Genomic DNA, 18,040 nt, shown 5'->3' on the forward strand with positions numbered 1-18,040 from the left:
TCCAGGATCTGTCTGTAGTGGCTCTTGATGCACTGACTCCAGCCTCAGTCCACTCCTTGTGAAAGTCCCCAACACTTTGAATGGCCTTTTCCTGACAATCCTCTCCAGGCTGCGGTCATCCCTGCTGCTTGTGCACCTTTTTTCTTCCACATTTTTCCCTTCCACATAACTTTTCTATTAATGTGCTTTGATACAGCACTTTGGGAGCATCCAACTTTTGCAATTACCTTTTGAGGCTTTCCCTCCTTATGGAGGGTGTCAATGATGGTTTTCTGCACAACTGTCAGGTCAGCAGTCTTTCCCATGATTGTGATTCCTACTGAACCAGACTGAGACCATTTAAAGGCTCAGGAACCCTTTGCAGGTGTTATGGCTTAACTGGCTGATTAGAGTGAGATACTTTGAGCCTAGAATATTGCACCTTTTTACAATATTCTAATTTTTTGAGATTGTGGATTTGGGGTTTTCATGAGCTGTAAGCCATAATCATCACACTTTTATGACAAATCATGGCTTGAACTATCTTGCTTTGCATGTAATGAGTCTATATTTCACCTTTTTAAGTTGCATTACTGAAATTAACTTTTGCACGATATTCTAATTTTTTGAGTTTCACCTGTATACATGATGCTTTGTGGCCACATCAGAAATTGGGGCCCCTTTCACATGGGGCAGATCCTCTTGCTCAGCTGGTGGATCTCTCTGCTGATCCCCCACTGAGCAAGCAGATGACAGGTCCATGTCCTCTATTGAAATGGACTGCCTGTCCTTCCTTCTTTTTTTTTTTTTTTTTTTTCTTTTTCTTTTCTTTCTGACTGCCATCCCATTTGATCTGATGGACGGAAGGGGAGTGCCCCATCTGTCTCTGGATCAGATCGGATGGCGGCTGGTGTAAATGGACACATTGGTTTACACCCACTGCTTCATAGAATAGAGGTTCTGATCAGGTCTGCCTGCCCGTTTTTCAGAAACATTTGTGTGAAAGGGACCTTATACTCCTGCCCGCCCAGATTACATATCAAATGGATCACAATACTACTGAAATCCTGGCTTGTGTACATACTGAGGATTATTTAATAAAACATTTGCAACTTTATTTTTTTTTTTTTTTTTGGTGATATGGCTGTATTACAAAGTCCTGCACCAAATTCATGAAAGTCATGCAACAGTTTTCTATTTTGTGTTCGTGATATTAACCACTTGCCTACCGGGCATTTATACCCCCTTCCTGCCCAGGCCAATTTTCAGTGCTGTCGCACTTTGAATAACAATTGCATGGTCATGCAACATTGTACCCATATGACTTTTTTTCACATAAATAGAGCTTTATTTTGGTGGAATTTAATTGCCACTGGGTTTTTTTTTTTTTCTTTTTTTGTTTATAGCGCAAAAAATAAAGCAAAACAATTTCCTTTTTTGTTTCTATTAAATTTTGCAAACTGGTAATTTTTTTTCTCCTTTACTGATGAGGCACAAATATATGCAGCTCTGATCGGTTTTCTGACAATTGCCGGTTATCGCCAGTACTTTCCTTACGCTGTGACAGCGTGAGGAGAGTGCAGCGGATAACCAGCGACTGCATTTACCCGGTGCTCTGTTGTCATTGGACTCGGCTGATTACGTGGTAAAAGGCCACTGTGATTGGCCTTTGATCACATCACCTGATCAGCTGTGTCCGTAGGTCACCAATCGCTGGGTGTATGCCGCTGGGAGCGTGTTTGGGGAGGATGTCATGTGATGCCCTCCTAGAACTGGACAACTGTGCTGTAACTGTTATTTGGCTATAGCGCGGTTGCCGAGTGGTTAAAGGCTCAGGTGTGTGTTTAAAAAAAAAAAAGAAGTCATTCCTACCTGCTTTGTGTAATGTATTTGAATACAGCAGCCCTGATCCTTCTGGCTCCTTGCAGCCCCCCTCCAGCTGAGTAGACCCACAGCAAGCTGCTTGCTCTGGGGGTGTGTGTTCGTGTGTGTGTTCCCTCCTCACAGCTGTGCGACAGCAATGGGAGCCAATAGCTCTTGCTGCTGTGCCTCAGCCAATGAGGAGAGAGACTTGGGAGAACTGATGCTCCTGTGCTCATTGCTGGATTGATGGGGCTCAGGTAGGTATTAGGGTGGGCTGTGGGGGGAGTAGTGCATGCATGAAGTTAAAAAAAAAAAAAAAAGCCTTTTACAACCACTTTAAATTCAGGTAGATCTTATGTGAGACACCTCGTACATTATAGCACTATGGCTGCAACAAATTTATTAAATACTGCTATAGTGGTGAGTAGAGTAAGGTAAATAAGACCTCTTCCCTGTTGGAGTAAGTTATAGGATGCTGAGGTACAACCATTTTAAGGGACACCTTACTGACAGTTCCATGAATCAGTTGCATGTTGCTCCATTTGTTAAACTTGTCAAAGATTGGAAATCTGTCTCAACTGTGTAAGAGTTCCAGGGACCGTACTTTATTTATTTTTTTATTTTTATTAAGCCTTTTACCACTAGCTCCAACTTGTGATCCTCAAATTTGCAATATTAGGATGTTGACTGTGATAGAATTGACTGAGATCCTTGTCCCAGCGTTGGTATAGACCTTCGTCTGGAGTTCAAGCACTGATTTTAAATTCAGCCCCCCATGCACACTGTTTAGTCCCAATGCAAGAGGCTCTGGCCTTTGTGGGAGAGGGCACAGGTGCACCTCCAGCCCTGCTGTCAGTGATCAGTTAAACTGAGAGGCTGACAGCTGTTGTGGTTGGATGGTGCACCGAGTAATACTAATGTTTTTAGGATGGTACATGTCAGGGACCAATGCTCAGAAAAACAAAGTCTGCAGTACATTAGGTACTGCTAGGTGTCCCGTCCAGCCCCAGCAGCTGTCAGCCTCTCACAGAGTTTGACAGACTGCCCAGAGCGGTAGCGGATGGTGTACCTTTGCACACACCAAGTGTGTATGGGACCTAAAGTTACAGCAATTCTACAAAACATTATATTGTTGCTTTATAAAGTGGCATACCAGAAATGTATTTAGACAAACTTGAGGATTGGTAGGTCCTGTTTGGCAAAAAAAAGGGGCAAATGTCCATGATATACAAAATTACAACAAACCAGATCAACTAATGGAATTTCAGTTCTAGCTTTTGTTACTGCACTTTACAGTGATGTATAGCATTTATAGTTCTAAAATGTTAGGATCTTCTTAAGTGTTCCTTTTTTAAAGTGGAGTTCCACCCAAAAGTGGAAACTCCGACTGTTTGCCCCGCCTCCACTCCATTGCCACATTTATCACTTTTTAGGGGGGAGCGGATACCTGGTAGACGTGCAAAATGAACAAGTTTTAGTTAGATTTGTTTTTTGGAATTTAGTTTTGTGCTAATTCTACCAAATCAGAAATTTCCAACAGATTCAAAAACAATTCTAACAGATTTGAACCTAATCCTAATGTTACACTCCATAATCCATATGTGATTTTTGATGGTATGTAGGCTATATGAAGACTTGCGTGACCGTATTTGAAATTTTATTTCGGCAAAATTTTCAGTGCCTTTGATCACTACTCATGTCACCATAGCGTAGTTTGCAATTTTTTTGCAAAGTATTTTAGTCTTTTTTTTTTTTCTAATCTATTCGTTTTGTATTTTATATTCTAATGTATTCTGTTTTGAATTCGAATTTCAGAAGGCAGGTATATTCTTTCTATTCTATTTTTCTATGCTGTTCTATGATTCTCTAGTTTAATTGTTTCTGTTCTATTTTCATTTTCTGTTCTATTGTGCTCTTTTACTATATCTTCTAGTCTTTGATTTTTCTATTCTAATTGATTCTTCTATTCTTTTGATTTTCTTTTCTATTTTGCTCTGTTTTTACTCTTTTCTACTGTATTCTCTTCTATTCTTTTACTTTCTATTGTTGTGGTTTTTTTTTTTAATACCGAATAGAAAATGAAATGCACATGCTTACTACCTGGTTTTGACAGGTGGTGAAGTGAGCTGGAAGTTTGGTGCCCCTCCTTCCTCCTGCAGTCTTTTGGGATACTGCAAGTCCCAGAAGACTTCCAGACCAATCAGGATGTGCAGCGTGACTCACGTACAGTGGGCATCTGACTGTGAACCTGCAAGCTGTCACAGCCTGGTGACCACCATTGAGATGCTGGCATTGGGGAGAGAAGGGATGGCGTGGGTGAGTACATCTCTGAGCTCTGGGACAGGTGAGTTTGTGTTTATTAAAAGTAATTAGCTACAGTTTATGTAGCTGCTGACTTTTAATAAACACAAAAATGATGAACTCTACTTTAAGGGTCCATTCACTCCCAGATGTGGTGGGACTGTGCTTAGAGGTCATTCCAGCCCAGTCCTACTGCATGAAAAGGCAAAATGTGTTGTCTCCTGTGCATTAACAGCACTGCATTGTGGCAGTGTGCATGCATGTGCTGAAGAAAAAAAGTAGTGCATGCGCTTTTTTTTTTTATTTCCAGTGCACCATGCAGTGACTAATCAATTTTAGGAAATGTCTGTGTGACATTTCAATAAAGTTTGTTTAAAAGAAATGAAAAGAGAACAGTGTAGTGATCCTACCAGCCAACACACCAGGCACTGTTATAATAGAGCAGCTGGGGTGAATGGACTTTAAAGCTGTGTTAAACCCAAAAGCAAACATTTCTTATATTTCAGTTTACCAATTCTTAGATGTGATGTGTATTCGCGTTTCTTTTTTTGCCTGATGATCCAGGGAGTGCGGTTGCTGTTTTTCAATGAAACCAACTCTCCAGCAGCTGTCACAATTAGAGGGTTGAGACACACAATTTACCATGGAAAGGGATGCTTACAGTGATCAGCGCTTTATTTATGTTAACCTTTTATCCCAAAAAGGAATAAAACTGTTGTTTCAGTGTTTCAAAATCTGCTAGTGATTTAGTGCGGACGAAGGGTCTGGTGATTATTTGTTCCTGTCCTAATTAATCATGCTTTGTAGTGCGCGCACTTGAAGAAAACCCACACTTACACACACACACACGACTTCAGTCTGTGAATACTTCTAATTTATTGGAATGAGAAAGTGAGTTTATATATGCAAGATGATGCAAAAGTCATGTGAGAGCAGCATTAGTATTTTATTAGTCTTTGGTCATTTTACACAAAAACAATCGTCCTTCAGATTATAGGTGTGATCTTCTAAGTCTTATCTTGGAAAGAAATATTTTCTTTGTTCTCAAGTTCACTCGATGGGAGGGGTTGCTGAGCAGCTATTTTTGAGTTAAGGAGGACTAGAAAGACCAGCAGGCAAAGATATACACACAACACATATTCATACAAAACATTTAGAAATATAAAAGTAGAGATGTATATATTCAACAGGAAACCAAATAGGCATTTTACCATAGCCATCACACTAATCTACCCCTAGCTACCCCCCCCCCCCCTCTTCCAGATTAACAAGGCTGCAGGCCAAATGTGCCCCTGTGCACATTCATCCACAGTGTGGGCATTCAAATACAGGTGTATTACTGGACAGTTTACCAGGTGGAAAGAAACCGAAGAAAAAAAAAAACACGCAGCCACCTCCTCTAATGATTGGTAACCACCAATCTATTACAGTTGAAAGCTAAAGTTTGGGGGGTTTTTTCCCTACATTAGTTATGCATTGTGGGATTGTAGTAAGACGAGTTTGGTAAATGGAGGTGAGGGTGGAAGGGAGTGGGATAACTATGCAACTTTTTCTGTTCAGGCAATGCTGCAGTTAAAGGTCCAATATTTTTTTTTACCTTCAGGCATTCTATGCATGAAGGTTAAAAAAAATCTCTGTGCAGCATCTCCCCCCAATACTTGCCTAAGCCCCCCTTTTGATCCAGCGATGTGCACCGGAGTCTTGGTTATCCCAGCACTTCCTCTCCTTGTTGGCTGAGACAGAAGCAATTGGCTCTCAGTGCTGTCAATCACAGCCAATGAGAAGAGAGAGAGGTGGAGTCGAGTTATGGCTCCTGTATGAATGGACAGATGGAGTAGCGGGTGCCCCATAGCAAGCTGCTTGCTGTGGGGGCACCTGACGGCAACGAGGGGCCAGAAGTGCAGGCGGGGGACCCAAGAAGAGGAGGATCTGCTCTACACAACCACTGCACACAGCAGGTAAATATAGACATGCTTGTTTATATCAAACTGGAAGACAGCCACTGAGGATGTTATGCAGTAGTATAGACACAGGGAGGAACATACACTATATGTAGCAAAAGCAGACATGTGTAGGTAATGGAATACACAACACATGGGCATAGTGCTTTATAAAATTATGTATATACACACAGTGCTCAAAACAATTAAAGGAACACTTTTTAATCAGAGTATAGCATGAAGTCAATGTTAGTCTGTTTCAGCTGCTTTGGTGTTAATTAAATTAACAACAGGTGCACTAGATAGGCAACAATGAGATGACACCCAAAACAGGAATGGTTGTACAGGGAGACCGCTGACGACGGTTTCCCTACTCATCGTTTCTGACTATTCTTTACTAGTTTTGCATTTGGCTAGGGTCAGTGTCACTACTGGTATCATGAGGTGATACCTGGACCCTACAGAGGTTGCTCAGGCAGTCCAACTCCTCCAGGATGACACATCAATACGTGCCATTGCTAGAAGGTTTGCTGTGTCTCCCAGCACAGTCTTGAGCATGGAGGAGATTCCAGGAGCCAGGAAGTTACTCTAGGAGAGCTGGACAGGGCTGTAGAATGTCCTTAACACATCAGCAGGACTGCTATCTGCTCTTTTTTGCAAGGAGGAACAGGATGAGCACTGCCAGAGCCCTACAAAATCACCTCCAGCAGGCCACTGGTGTGAATGTGTCTCTGACCAAACAATCAGAAACAGACTTCATGAGGGTGGCCTGAGGGTCCGATGCCCTCTAGTGGGCCCTGTGTTCACTGCCTGGCACCATAGAGCTCAATTGGCATTTGCCATTGAACATCACAATTGGCAGATCCACCACTGGCACCCTGTGTTTTTCACAGATGAGAGCAGGTTCACCCTGAGCAGATGTGAAAGGGTGTAACATCATTCAGAATGACCGTTTTGGTGGTGGGTCAGTGATGGTCTAGGGAGGCATATCCAGGGAGGGACGCGCAGACCTCTACAGCCTAGACATTGGCACCCTGACTGTCAGTAGATATCGGGGGGGGAAATCCTTGGACTCATTGTCAAACCTTATGCTGGTGCAGTGGGTCCTGGGTTCCTCCTGCTGCACGACAATGCCCAGCCTCATGTGGCAAGAGTATGCAGGCAGTTCCTGAAGGATGAAAGAATTGATACCATTGAATGGCCCCCCACGGTCGCCTGACCTAAATCCAATAGAACACCTCTGGAATATGTTTTGGTCCATCCGACGCTGCCAGATTGCAACTCAGACTGTCCAGGAGCTCAGTGATGCCCTGGTCCAGATCTGGGAGGAAATACCCCAGGAAACCATCTGTCATCTTATTAGGAGCATGCCCCGACGTTGTCAGGCGTGCATACAAGCACGTGGGGGCCATACAAACTACTAAGTACCATTTTGAGTTGCTGCAATGAAAATGAAATTTCATCAAAATAGACTAGCCTGCTGCATAATTTTTTCTCTTTGATTTTCAGGGTGTCTTTGAATTCAGTACTCTGTAGGTTGATAATTTTCATTTCCATCAAACGATGGGGCATCCTTTACATTCCTAACACATTAGCACTGTCCATATCAGTATCAAATACTGCAGCTGTTGACTTTTAACAAATGACTCCTGGCCTGCCAAGTACCTGTTTGTTAAAAGTTGACAGCTGCGGTATTTGTAGCTGCTGACTTATTTTTTTCCTCTGGTAAGTTGCATTATAATAATGTTTTGTTTCTGGGTTAAATACCTTTAAAATATAACGATTGCCAAAAAAAATGCTTTGACTTATGGGAAAATTCCGGAGAGAGATAAACAGAAGTTGCTGGGAGGTGCTGTGTCTCAGAGCTGTTTCCAACAAAGTGCCCTCTGGTGGTCAAAGGCACTGCTGACTAGCACAGTCATGTTTCAAATTTAACTATAAATACAAATAAAATGGCATCAGGCAGTTTTGATTCCCATTCCAAGTAGTCATTATAAGGGTTGAACCACCAACAAATATTTTCAACCACCAAAATCCATCAAAGTTTAGGTTACTTACTATGGCAGGAATTTTTTTAAAGATTGTGCTTTACTTCTTTAAAATATCTTAATTTCATTACATTGTGTTTTGGGTACAATAAACACAGTCAAAATGCAATTTCTTCTGTCGGTATTGAAGACCTGTCACCATACTATTCAGTGTGATCATACATGTAAACAAAAGCTACAGTTTGCAGAGTGTTTCCTATCAGTGATCTGCAATAGCTTTTCTTTACAGTATGCAGAGCTAGCCACAGTGTCCCTGATCGCTAGCCACACTAGTAACAGTGACACCAGACCAGTGCAGCCAGCCATAATTTCCTTTGCTCATCACCACACCATTGCCAGTGTCTGCAGATCCAGTTTAATCCAGCAACAGTGTTTCTGATCCCTAGCCACACTAGTCACAGTGTCCTTTATTGTCTCCATACTAGTGGCAGTGTCTCCAGACCAGTGCAGCCAGCAACAGTGTATTTGATTGCTGTCACACCAGTGCCTTTGTCACCAGACCAGATCAGCCAGCAACAGTATTCCAGATCTCCACCACACAGGTCCCAGTGTCGCCAGACCAGTGCAGCCAGCCAGAATTTCCTTTGTTGATCACCACACCATTGCCAGTGTCCGCAGATCCAGATTAATCCAGCGACAGTGTTTCTGATCGCTAGCCACACTAGTCACAGTGTCCTTTATCACCTCCACACTAGTGGCAGTGTCTGCAGACCAGTGCAGCCACAAACGGTGCCTTTGATTGCTGTCACACCCGTGCCCTTGTCATCAGACCAGTGCAGCCAGCAACAGTGTTCAGATCGCCACCACACAAGTTCCATTGTCACCAGACCAGTGCAGCAAGCAACAATGTTCTTGATCTCCAGGCACACCAGTCAGTGTTCCGTTCGCCTCCATACCAGTGGCAGTGTCACCAGAAAATTGCAGCCAGCAACAGTGTTCCTGATGGCCTAGACACTAGTTACTCCCAATTTAAGCCAGCAACAGTGTTCATGATTACTAGGCACACCAGTCCCAGTGTCGCCAGACCAATGCAGCCAACAACACACTTCCTAATCCTTATCCACACAAGTTACAGTGTCCCTGGTAACCTCCATACCAGTGGAAGTATCTCCAGACCAGTGCAGCCACTAACAGTGTATTTGTAGCAAAAAGAAATCTTAAAAAATCTCACCTTTTAAAGTACCTTGGTGTGTTTGCTTTCCAAGATGTGCTCAGTGTGTGGATTTCTTTCTACTGTCCCAGGACTACAGGGGCAAGCTTTGGCTGTACTTCTATAAATTCCTAAGACTCACACCAGGTCAAACAGAGCTTCTAAGTCCTGTTGTGAATCTTCCTTTAAGTCACGTTCCTAGCCTTCAGTAGGTTACGAATGAGCGATTCAGAGACTCCCCTGTCCCTCAGGACCTTGGGATCAACAGCAATGCTGTCAAAGCCAGTGACTGTAAACAAGGATGGAAGATTGGATCTTGTGACAGGAAGTCAGGATGATTCGGAGGGGTCCACATGGACATCAGTAGATACATATCTGGAGTTCCCTACTGTCAGCAGAGTTCCTTGAACATTTCTGGATGAAGAGCCCGCTCCCCTGGAGACAGTTGTTGACGGCTGAGAATGTGGAATGTGAACAGTGTGGAAATGTGAATTTCTGCCAAAGACAGGATGAGATCCACTTCCTACAGAGCAACCTAAGTTCTTTTGCCTCCTTGATGATTTATGTATGCCACTGCCATGGCAGTGTCTGTTATTCTGGGCCACTGTGGGGTTTTCTAGCCGAATCCTTACAAGAAGGCCCTTCAGTGTCACCGACCAATGCAGCAGGCTATAGCAAATCGCCCTCAGTTACAGAATGTTGATGGGCAACAATCTCTCTTGCGGTGACCAAATCTACTGGACTGAATGATTGTACACAATCACAGCATCTGTGAGGAGATCTACCAGTTCAGAGACAATCTCGTGCTGCGATGTAAATCCATCAGGGTTGTACTCCTGTTCCATACTACTAAGACATTCCATTGAAGGAGCCTGGAATGAAACTGGGCAAAGGGCACTGCCTTGAAGGAGGCTAATATATTTCCCAGAATTCTCATGCAAAAGCAATTTAGGGAGTCTTGAGCAAGTCCATCCGAGCCCTCAGGGCAAAACATTTGTTCAGAGGGAGGATCACTCTTGCCTGGATAGTATACAGGCTCAGACTTAAATATTCCAGTCACTTGTTGGGATTATGGACACCTTCTGCAAATTCAGACAGCATGTAATTGAGCAAATCTTTTTTGTGGATTCAAAAAACATTTGAAAGCATAAAGCCCAATGAAGGAAGGCTCAGAAATCACAGCCTCTATCTGTGAGCCACTATGTTGCGAACCCACTCATTTGCAATCTCCTCTTGCCAAATCTCAACGAAGCCCCGCAAACATCTCTACACCTGAGCGACTGGGGGCACTTCTTCATTGTGAAGAGAATTGTCCCCAGACCTAGAGGGCTTTGAGTCTGTCTTCTTGTTAAACTGGGACCGGCGGCTTGTGTTTAAGATGGAGGCCTGAGACTGGCAAAAGGAATGGATTTTGGAAGCAGGAGAAACATGCAAACATGTAAAAACATGTATGCAATAACAGGGTACTCTTATCCACAGTCTCCTTCTGGAAATATTCATTCAAAGCAGGACCAAACAAAGGTTTCCCTTGAAAAGGTTAATGTTCAACAGGCAGGGTAATTCTGCTGACCAACACTTCAGCCCATGTGTACAGAAAAGTCCCCTAAAAGAGAAAGTTATTGAAAGCTTGAAAGAGCAGGGCCCTCAATCCCCTCATGTTTTGCATTGTATTGGTATTGTTCTGTCACATGTTCTGTCCCCCTTTGTAATGTACAGCGCTGAGCGAACTATTGGCGCTTTATAAATACTGTATAATAATAATAATAATAATAATAATAATGTAGTCCTTCAAAACATCCAGTGAGAAACTAAGAGTTTAACTTAAATAAAGGAATGCGCTAAAACCACAAACTATTCCTAATTTAGTGTAGAAACATTAGTGCAAAAGATATATCTATTCTCAATTAATATAAAAAAATATCAAAATTATGTGCAAAACTATTTTTTAGTGCATAAGTAATTTAAATAATTAAATTTGTGAATATAAAAATTGTCCAATTCTGAATTTCTTCAAATGTCCAAACAAATCCTTTTCAAATTCAGGTGCTCTCAAAGAAATTGTGCCAAAATCCACCACCAAAGTAAAGTTGGGTAACTCACCAGAGCTCCATGCTGATCAATCTCTAGATCAGCAAAAAACGCTGTTTGCTCTGGGAGCAGATGCAATAAATCAACTTCTCAGGTGTGATGATCAATAACTACACAACCATCCATAAGGTAGGTATCCATATTGTGGTTTTAGCGCATTCCTTTATTTAAGTTATAGCACTAAGAAATGTATTTGGTTTCTTTGAGGTGAAATTGCTGCTTTAAAGTAGTAAGGGTGTGGCGCTTTTATTACACTTGTGAGAAACTAAGAGTACATGGAAAATCTTCCAGGTTTTTGCTGTCTTCTTTATCCCCACTAGCAGGATCCCTCTCTCGTGATGCACTGGGCGCAATTGCTGGTTGCAGAGTTACCCCCACCAGAGTAAACAGGGCTTTAAGTAAGGCCTCTAGATGTTTGCACAAGGAATCCTTATATATCAGGAGCTCATCTACTGGTACTGTTAGCGTTTATTGTGTGAAATGGGAGACATACACTGTGTGTATAGAACGCAGCTTCCTACAAAAAATAAATTGTCAGTCAACCTTGGTTCTATTCCAAAATGTGTGGCATTTATTGGATCCCAGAAACAGATGACAAGTCCAACAGAGTATATGCGAAATAATATAATCAGAACCCTTCAAAGCCCCCTTCAGTATATTCAGTTCTTCTGTCATCTGTATTTTTAGAAAGCATATGGATATGCCACACATCTAGCATGCATGTTCAATATACTTTGTATATACAGTTGTGTTCAAAATAATAGCAGTGTGTTGAAAGAAGTGAATAAAGCTCAAAATCCTTCTAATAGCTTTTATTTCCATACACACAAATGCATTGGGAACACTACACATTCTATTCCAAATCAAAACATGAAGAAAAATATATCAAATTTGTGTTGTTCCTCTAAAAAAATTGAAGAAAAGTGAATATTAGACTGTTCAAAAAAATAGCAGTGTTTGTATTCTTCTTTACAAACTCAAACATTCACTATATAAACTGAAAAATGTTTGAAGATTTTGCTTTCCTTTGAATCACTTAATTAATATTTAGTTGTATAAGCACTGTTTCTGAGAACTGCTGTACATCTGTGTTGCATGGAGTCAACCAACTTCTGGCACCTGTGAACAGGTATTCCAGCCCAGGATGATTGGACTACATTCCACAGTTCTTCTCTATTTCTTGGTTTTGCCTCAGAAACTGCATTTTTGATGTCACCACACAAATTTTCTATTGGATTAAGATCCGGGGATTGGGCTGGCCACTCCATAACGTCAATCTTGTTGGTCTGGAACCAAGATGTTGCACGTTTACTGGTGTGTTTGTGGTCGTAGTCTTGTTGGAACACCCATTTCAAGGGCATTTCCTCTTCAGCATAAGGCAGCATGACCTCTTCAAATATTCTGATGTATTCAAACTGATCCATGATCCCTGGTATGCGATAAATAGGCCCAACAGTATGAGAAACATCCCCATATCATGATTCTTGCGCAACCATGCTTCGCTGTCTTCACAGTGTACTGTGGCTTGAATTCAGTGTTTGGTTATCGTCTGACAAACTGTCTCCGGGCCACTAGACCCAAAAAGAACAATCTTACTTTCATCAGTCCACAAAATGTTGCGCCATTTCTCTTTAGACCAGTCAATGTGCTCTTTGGCAAATTGTAATCTCTTCAGTACATGTCTTTTTTTTCAACAGTGGAACTTTGCGGGGGCTTCTTGCAGATAGCTTGGCTTCACATAGGTATCTTTTAATTGTAACAGTACTCACAGGTAACTTTAGACCTTCTTTGATCTTCCTGGAGCTGATTGGTGGCTGAGTCCTTGCCATTTTGGCTATTCTTCTATCCATTCGAATGGTAGTGTTTCGCTTTCTTTCACGTCTTTCAGGTTTTGGTTGCCATTTTAAAGCATTTGCGATCATTTTAGCTGAGCAGCCTATCATTTTCTGCACTTCTTTATATGTTTTCCCCTCTCCAATCAACTTTTTAATCAAGGTACGCTGTTCTTCTGAACAATGTCTGGAATGACCCATTTTCCTCAGAATTTCAGAGAGAAATGCACTGTAACCAGCATGTACAATATTTGCTGCCTTCTTTCCTTAAATAAGGGCAATAATTGCCACCTGTTTTTCAAAGAATGAATGACCTCACTAATAGAACTCCACACTGCTATTATTTTGAACATGCCCCTTTCAATTAGTGATTCAATTACACAGAATCAGCAGCATGCATATCATGACTGTTGGGTCTGTTGGATTTCTATTACTCTACTACACCTGCTAGTAAATTATTTGCCATGTAGAAATATCATTTCTACCAAAAACAGTGATTGATCAGGTTAGTGATGTCTGACTGCTATTATTTTGAACACAACACGTGTATTTCATGTAAGTTCATGCATTCTTGCACCCTCTATCTTAGGCCATCCCTTCCGTTATACTCTCCTAACTTAGCAGTTAAAACTTCCCCTTTATATACACAGTCTTTATTTTCCTTATATACTAATAAGTAGGTTGCTGATTAATTCATCAAACACATATGACCTTGTTGTTAAAGTGATATTAAAGGCATCTTTAAAAAAAAAAAAAAAAAAGAAATAACAAATAACATGTTGACATGTTATGCTTACCTGCGCTGTGAAATAGTTTTGCACAGAGCAGCCTGATTCTCCTCTTCTCAGGTCCCATGCCGGCACTTCTGCCCCCCTCTCTCCTCATTGGCTCACTGCCTCTGATTGACAGCAGCAAGAGCCAATGGTACCCACTGCTGTCTCAGCCAATGAGGAGCAAGAGCCCCAAGAGATCTGAGACTCTTGTGCACATAGCTGGATCGTGATGGGGCTCAGGTAAGTTTTAGGAAAGCTGAGGGGGCTGCTGTACACAGGTTATTTACCTTCATGTATAGAATGTATGCAGGTAACAAAAAAACTTCAGCCTTTACAACCACTTTGAACAATATGAAAAGAGCCTACCTGCAGTTATTGAAAACACCAATTAAGACCAGCTGTAGGTTCACAACAAATAATCAACAATAACAGATTTGAACAGAATTAGCAGAGGAAGAGTCTGCCAATTCTAATCTACTAGTCCTGAGGATCTTCCTATTAATGTGTAAATGGACTTGCTATCTGTCCATGCATGTATATTCAGGAACACACACACACGTTTTACCCTAGAACTGAATCGCAACAAATTGTCATGGTCTACCTGGTATTCACCAGAGCTCCTGATGGTAGAGATGGATTTTGCTGCGTGTTAGTACCAGGTCACATTCCAGATGTCATAGATCCGAGAATTTGTTTGGCCATCCTCTGGATTCATATGTGAACTTATAAAGTGGCACCATTTTATTTACAATATGTTTCCAAAAGTCAGATGTAGGTGCATATGGGAAATCGTTCCCGTACACAGAATTGGGCATGCTCTGCCTGCACTGAACGGGAACCTGTTGGGAGGGAATAGAGCGAAGAGATCCCAGTTCGGTTGATTCTGCAGGCATTGACTTAGACACCTGGCTCCAATTTGCTTTTTGCCATTTATCGTAGGCCCTTTTCCAACCTACATTGCATTTAAAGAGCAGTTACTGAAATCACCCATTCCACTGAACAAGATCACATGGCGGTATTTAGTAACAGCTTGGCAATAATGCCATAAAATCTTTCCAGAGGAAGAGCAGATTTTTTTTGCCAATCCCTTCAACATTAAGATAGAAAGCTGTTTACATCCATATATGGGCAGCACAGTGGCTAAGTGCCTAGCAGCAATAGGGTTGTGGGTTTGAATCCCAACCATGGTGCTACCTGCATGGAGTTTGCATGCTCTGTCTATGTGAGTTTCCTCCCACACTCCAAAAACAAGATGGTAAATTGTCTAAATCGGCCCTATTATGTGCATGGATGAATAAGCGTTAAGGACTTTAGATTGTAAGCTCCTTGAGGGCAGGGACTGATGTGAATGTATAATCAATATGTGTAAAGCGCTGTGTAAATGGACTGTGCTATATAAATACCTGTGATGATATATGTCACAGTCTAAAGTACAATATAAACAACTGATTCAACAAAATTGAAATTAGAGTAATACATTTCACTGACCTCTGTTATAAATGCAGAGAAAATTTCCCAATTTCCCAATTCTGAGCATAAAATTTAAATCACACTCGTAAAATTATGCTATACATAGCCATTGTGTAGTATCTCATCTTCAGTGTCACATATACGCATATGATAACGATTATAGATTCAATCTCTTCTCCCTAGTTATCTTTATCTTAACAAAGATATGAAAAATTAATCAAATTATTAAGGCAAAATAAAATGAGGGAAAAAAAAACAGAAAAGAGGGGAGGAAAAAAAGTTTACAATGTGCAATTCATTGCTTGATGAATACTGAGAGTTCACAATTCTGAAAGTCCTTGTAATTGATTGTATAGTGGTATCAGCACAGATTATGAATTTGCTTATCTGTCAAGGGTTTACTGTTATCTCCCCACTAGCAAACAATGTTCAGGCAACATGTGTAGACTTCTCATGCTGCTGTAATTTACTTGCAAGAATATTTATGACCACATAGATTCACGTCTTCAGCAAATCTGCACGACATAAAAAATTTATTAGCATTGTATTTGGAAAAAAAACCTAATATTTAAATTTTTTAGTTTTATGTGAATTTACCCTCACTGCCATAAAGATGTAATTTGCATTCAAAAATCGATCTTGAGGACCTCCACTTTCTCCCATAGTCTTGTACACATGGGCCAAAAATTGGCCAGGAACTGGCTGACTTTCAGGCCATGTGTACTGCTGTCTGTTCTACAGAAGCCAGCCAGTAGGGTCGAATGGGCATGCCAGAAAACCAACGTTCAACCAGCATCCGATGGCAGACAGCCAATGGCTGTGAGTGCTAATCAGTGTGTTCTGGCGGGGAGCAGGCCCCTGTCAGAACCTAAAGGCACAGTAGGGGAGATTGCTGCTCTAACATCATCTGTGTTAGTACAGCAATCTCTAAGGTTTTTTTTTTTTTCATTCAGCCCGCTGGGTTGAATAAAAATAAACTTCTAGTGTGTACCCAGCGTATCTGTCAACTGTTTGAAAAGATTTGCATTTTCCTCCATTCTTGTATTTTGTGCGACTACAAGTTTTTGTGTGCCTGTAGTTGCAGTTTTGTACTGTTATTCTGTATGTAATACTGTATGCAAAATTGCTAATAAAAATAATTTTACAAAAAAGAAACATTGTCACAATCTTTGTTCATTTTATCATATTACATTTTCAGATGGCCATATTCTTGTTTTAACTGAGAAAATCATATCCAGTTCGTGGATATTATTATTTAGTTTAGCTTTGTTTTGCACATTACATTAGGATCATGTCTTTACCCTGGTAAACCTGGTTATCTGCTGATCTTTGTATTCAGCATCTGTCCTAATCAACAGTGCTACATCATTTTACAGTCTCCTTATTTGACTTTATCCATAAATAGTCTGCAGTTAAAGCAGAGATCCACCCAAAAGGGGAAGTTCTGCTTTATGGCTTCGTCCCCCAATCCCTGTTAAGGATTGGCACCTTTGGGAGCAGGGGGTGGGGGTACCCGAATTTGGCAGGTACTTGCTTCCACTTCTGCTGCGATTGGAAGCGGAAGTTATCCTTCCCCCCTCCCTGTCCAGGTCGCAGAAGACTACGGGACCATTCACAAAGCGCAGCACTACTCGCTCATGCACAGTGTGAAGCCACAAGCTGTCACAGTGGGGTGCCCACAGTGAAGATGCAGGTGCTGGGGTCACAGGACAGCTGGTGAACCTAGCTGGTGTGAGCACACTGCGGGATCGAGGTACAGGTGAGTGGCTGTTTTTTTAAAAGTCAGCAGCTACAGTTTTTGTAGCTCCTGACATAAATTTTTCTTAATTTAGAGTGGACCTCTGCTTTAACAATATGTCATTCAAATCAAGCGGATTTTGCATGATTGATAAAATATGCTCCTTGATCTAGTTATCCAAAGCCTCTTAAATCATGCTCCTATGCACCACACCTTCACACTCAAATACAGGACTATTACAGTCTAAGACTTCCATCACAGTTGCAATCCTGTGTGACAACTCATAGGGAGACCAATTTTGCATTTGTCTGATATTTCTATGTATAGCACCCTTCTCTATTTAGTCTGCTAAATTTTTATTCCAAATGTAGTGAATGGAGCAGTGATTGATTGTGTAGGTCTGCTTACGGTTTCCTGAGCTGAGTTTGATTACTCCCCCTTGCCTCTGGAAGACATTTCCAGAACACAGGGCTGTGAGATTTAACTGATCAGTTGAATATTTATCATTCCCCAGCCAATCCCTGAAAGAAGGCATCCCGAAGGTGGCTGGGGAGGTGATAAATGTGCAGGAGGCCTGAATAGATTGTTCTTTCCTCTTCAGGGAGGGTTCCAAATGCTGTTGCCCCTGGGAGATAACCAGAGAGACAAAAGATTGCTGCTGGGTTGAGGGCCTAGTGATGATTGCCTAAGGACTACATCAGACACTGCACTGACTTCCTGGGTCTGGAGAATTACCTAGTAAAGACCTTCTTGGGGACTAATAGCTGAGCAAGTGCCAGAGGTTGCTATATGGACTGTTGCTGTCCTAGATATAATGGTCATTACCTGCAGAAAAACAGCTATTAGTGAGAAATGTAT

Source organism: Staurois parvus, unplaced genomic scaffold (genome assembly GCF_062004578.1).
Source record: "Staurois parvus isolate SC_StPar_1 unplaced genomic scaffold, SC_StPar_1.0 ptg000006l, whole genome shotgun sequence".
NCBI classification, from domain to species: Eukaryota; Metazoa; Chordata; class Amphibia; order Anura; family Ranidae; genus Staurois; species Staurois parvus.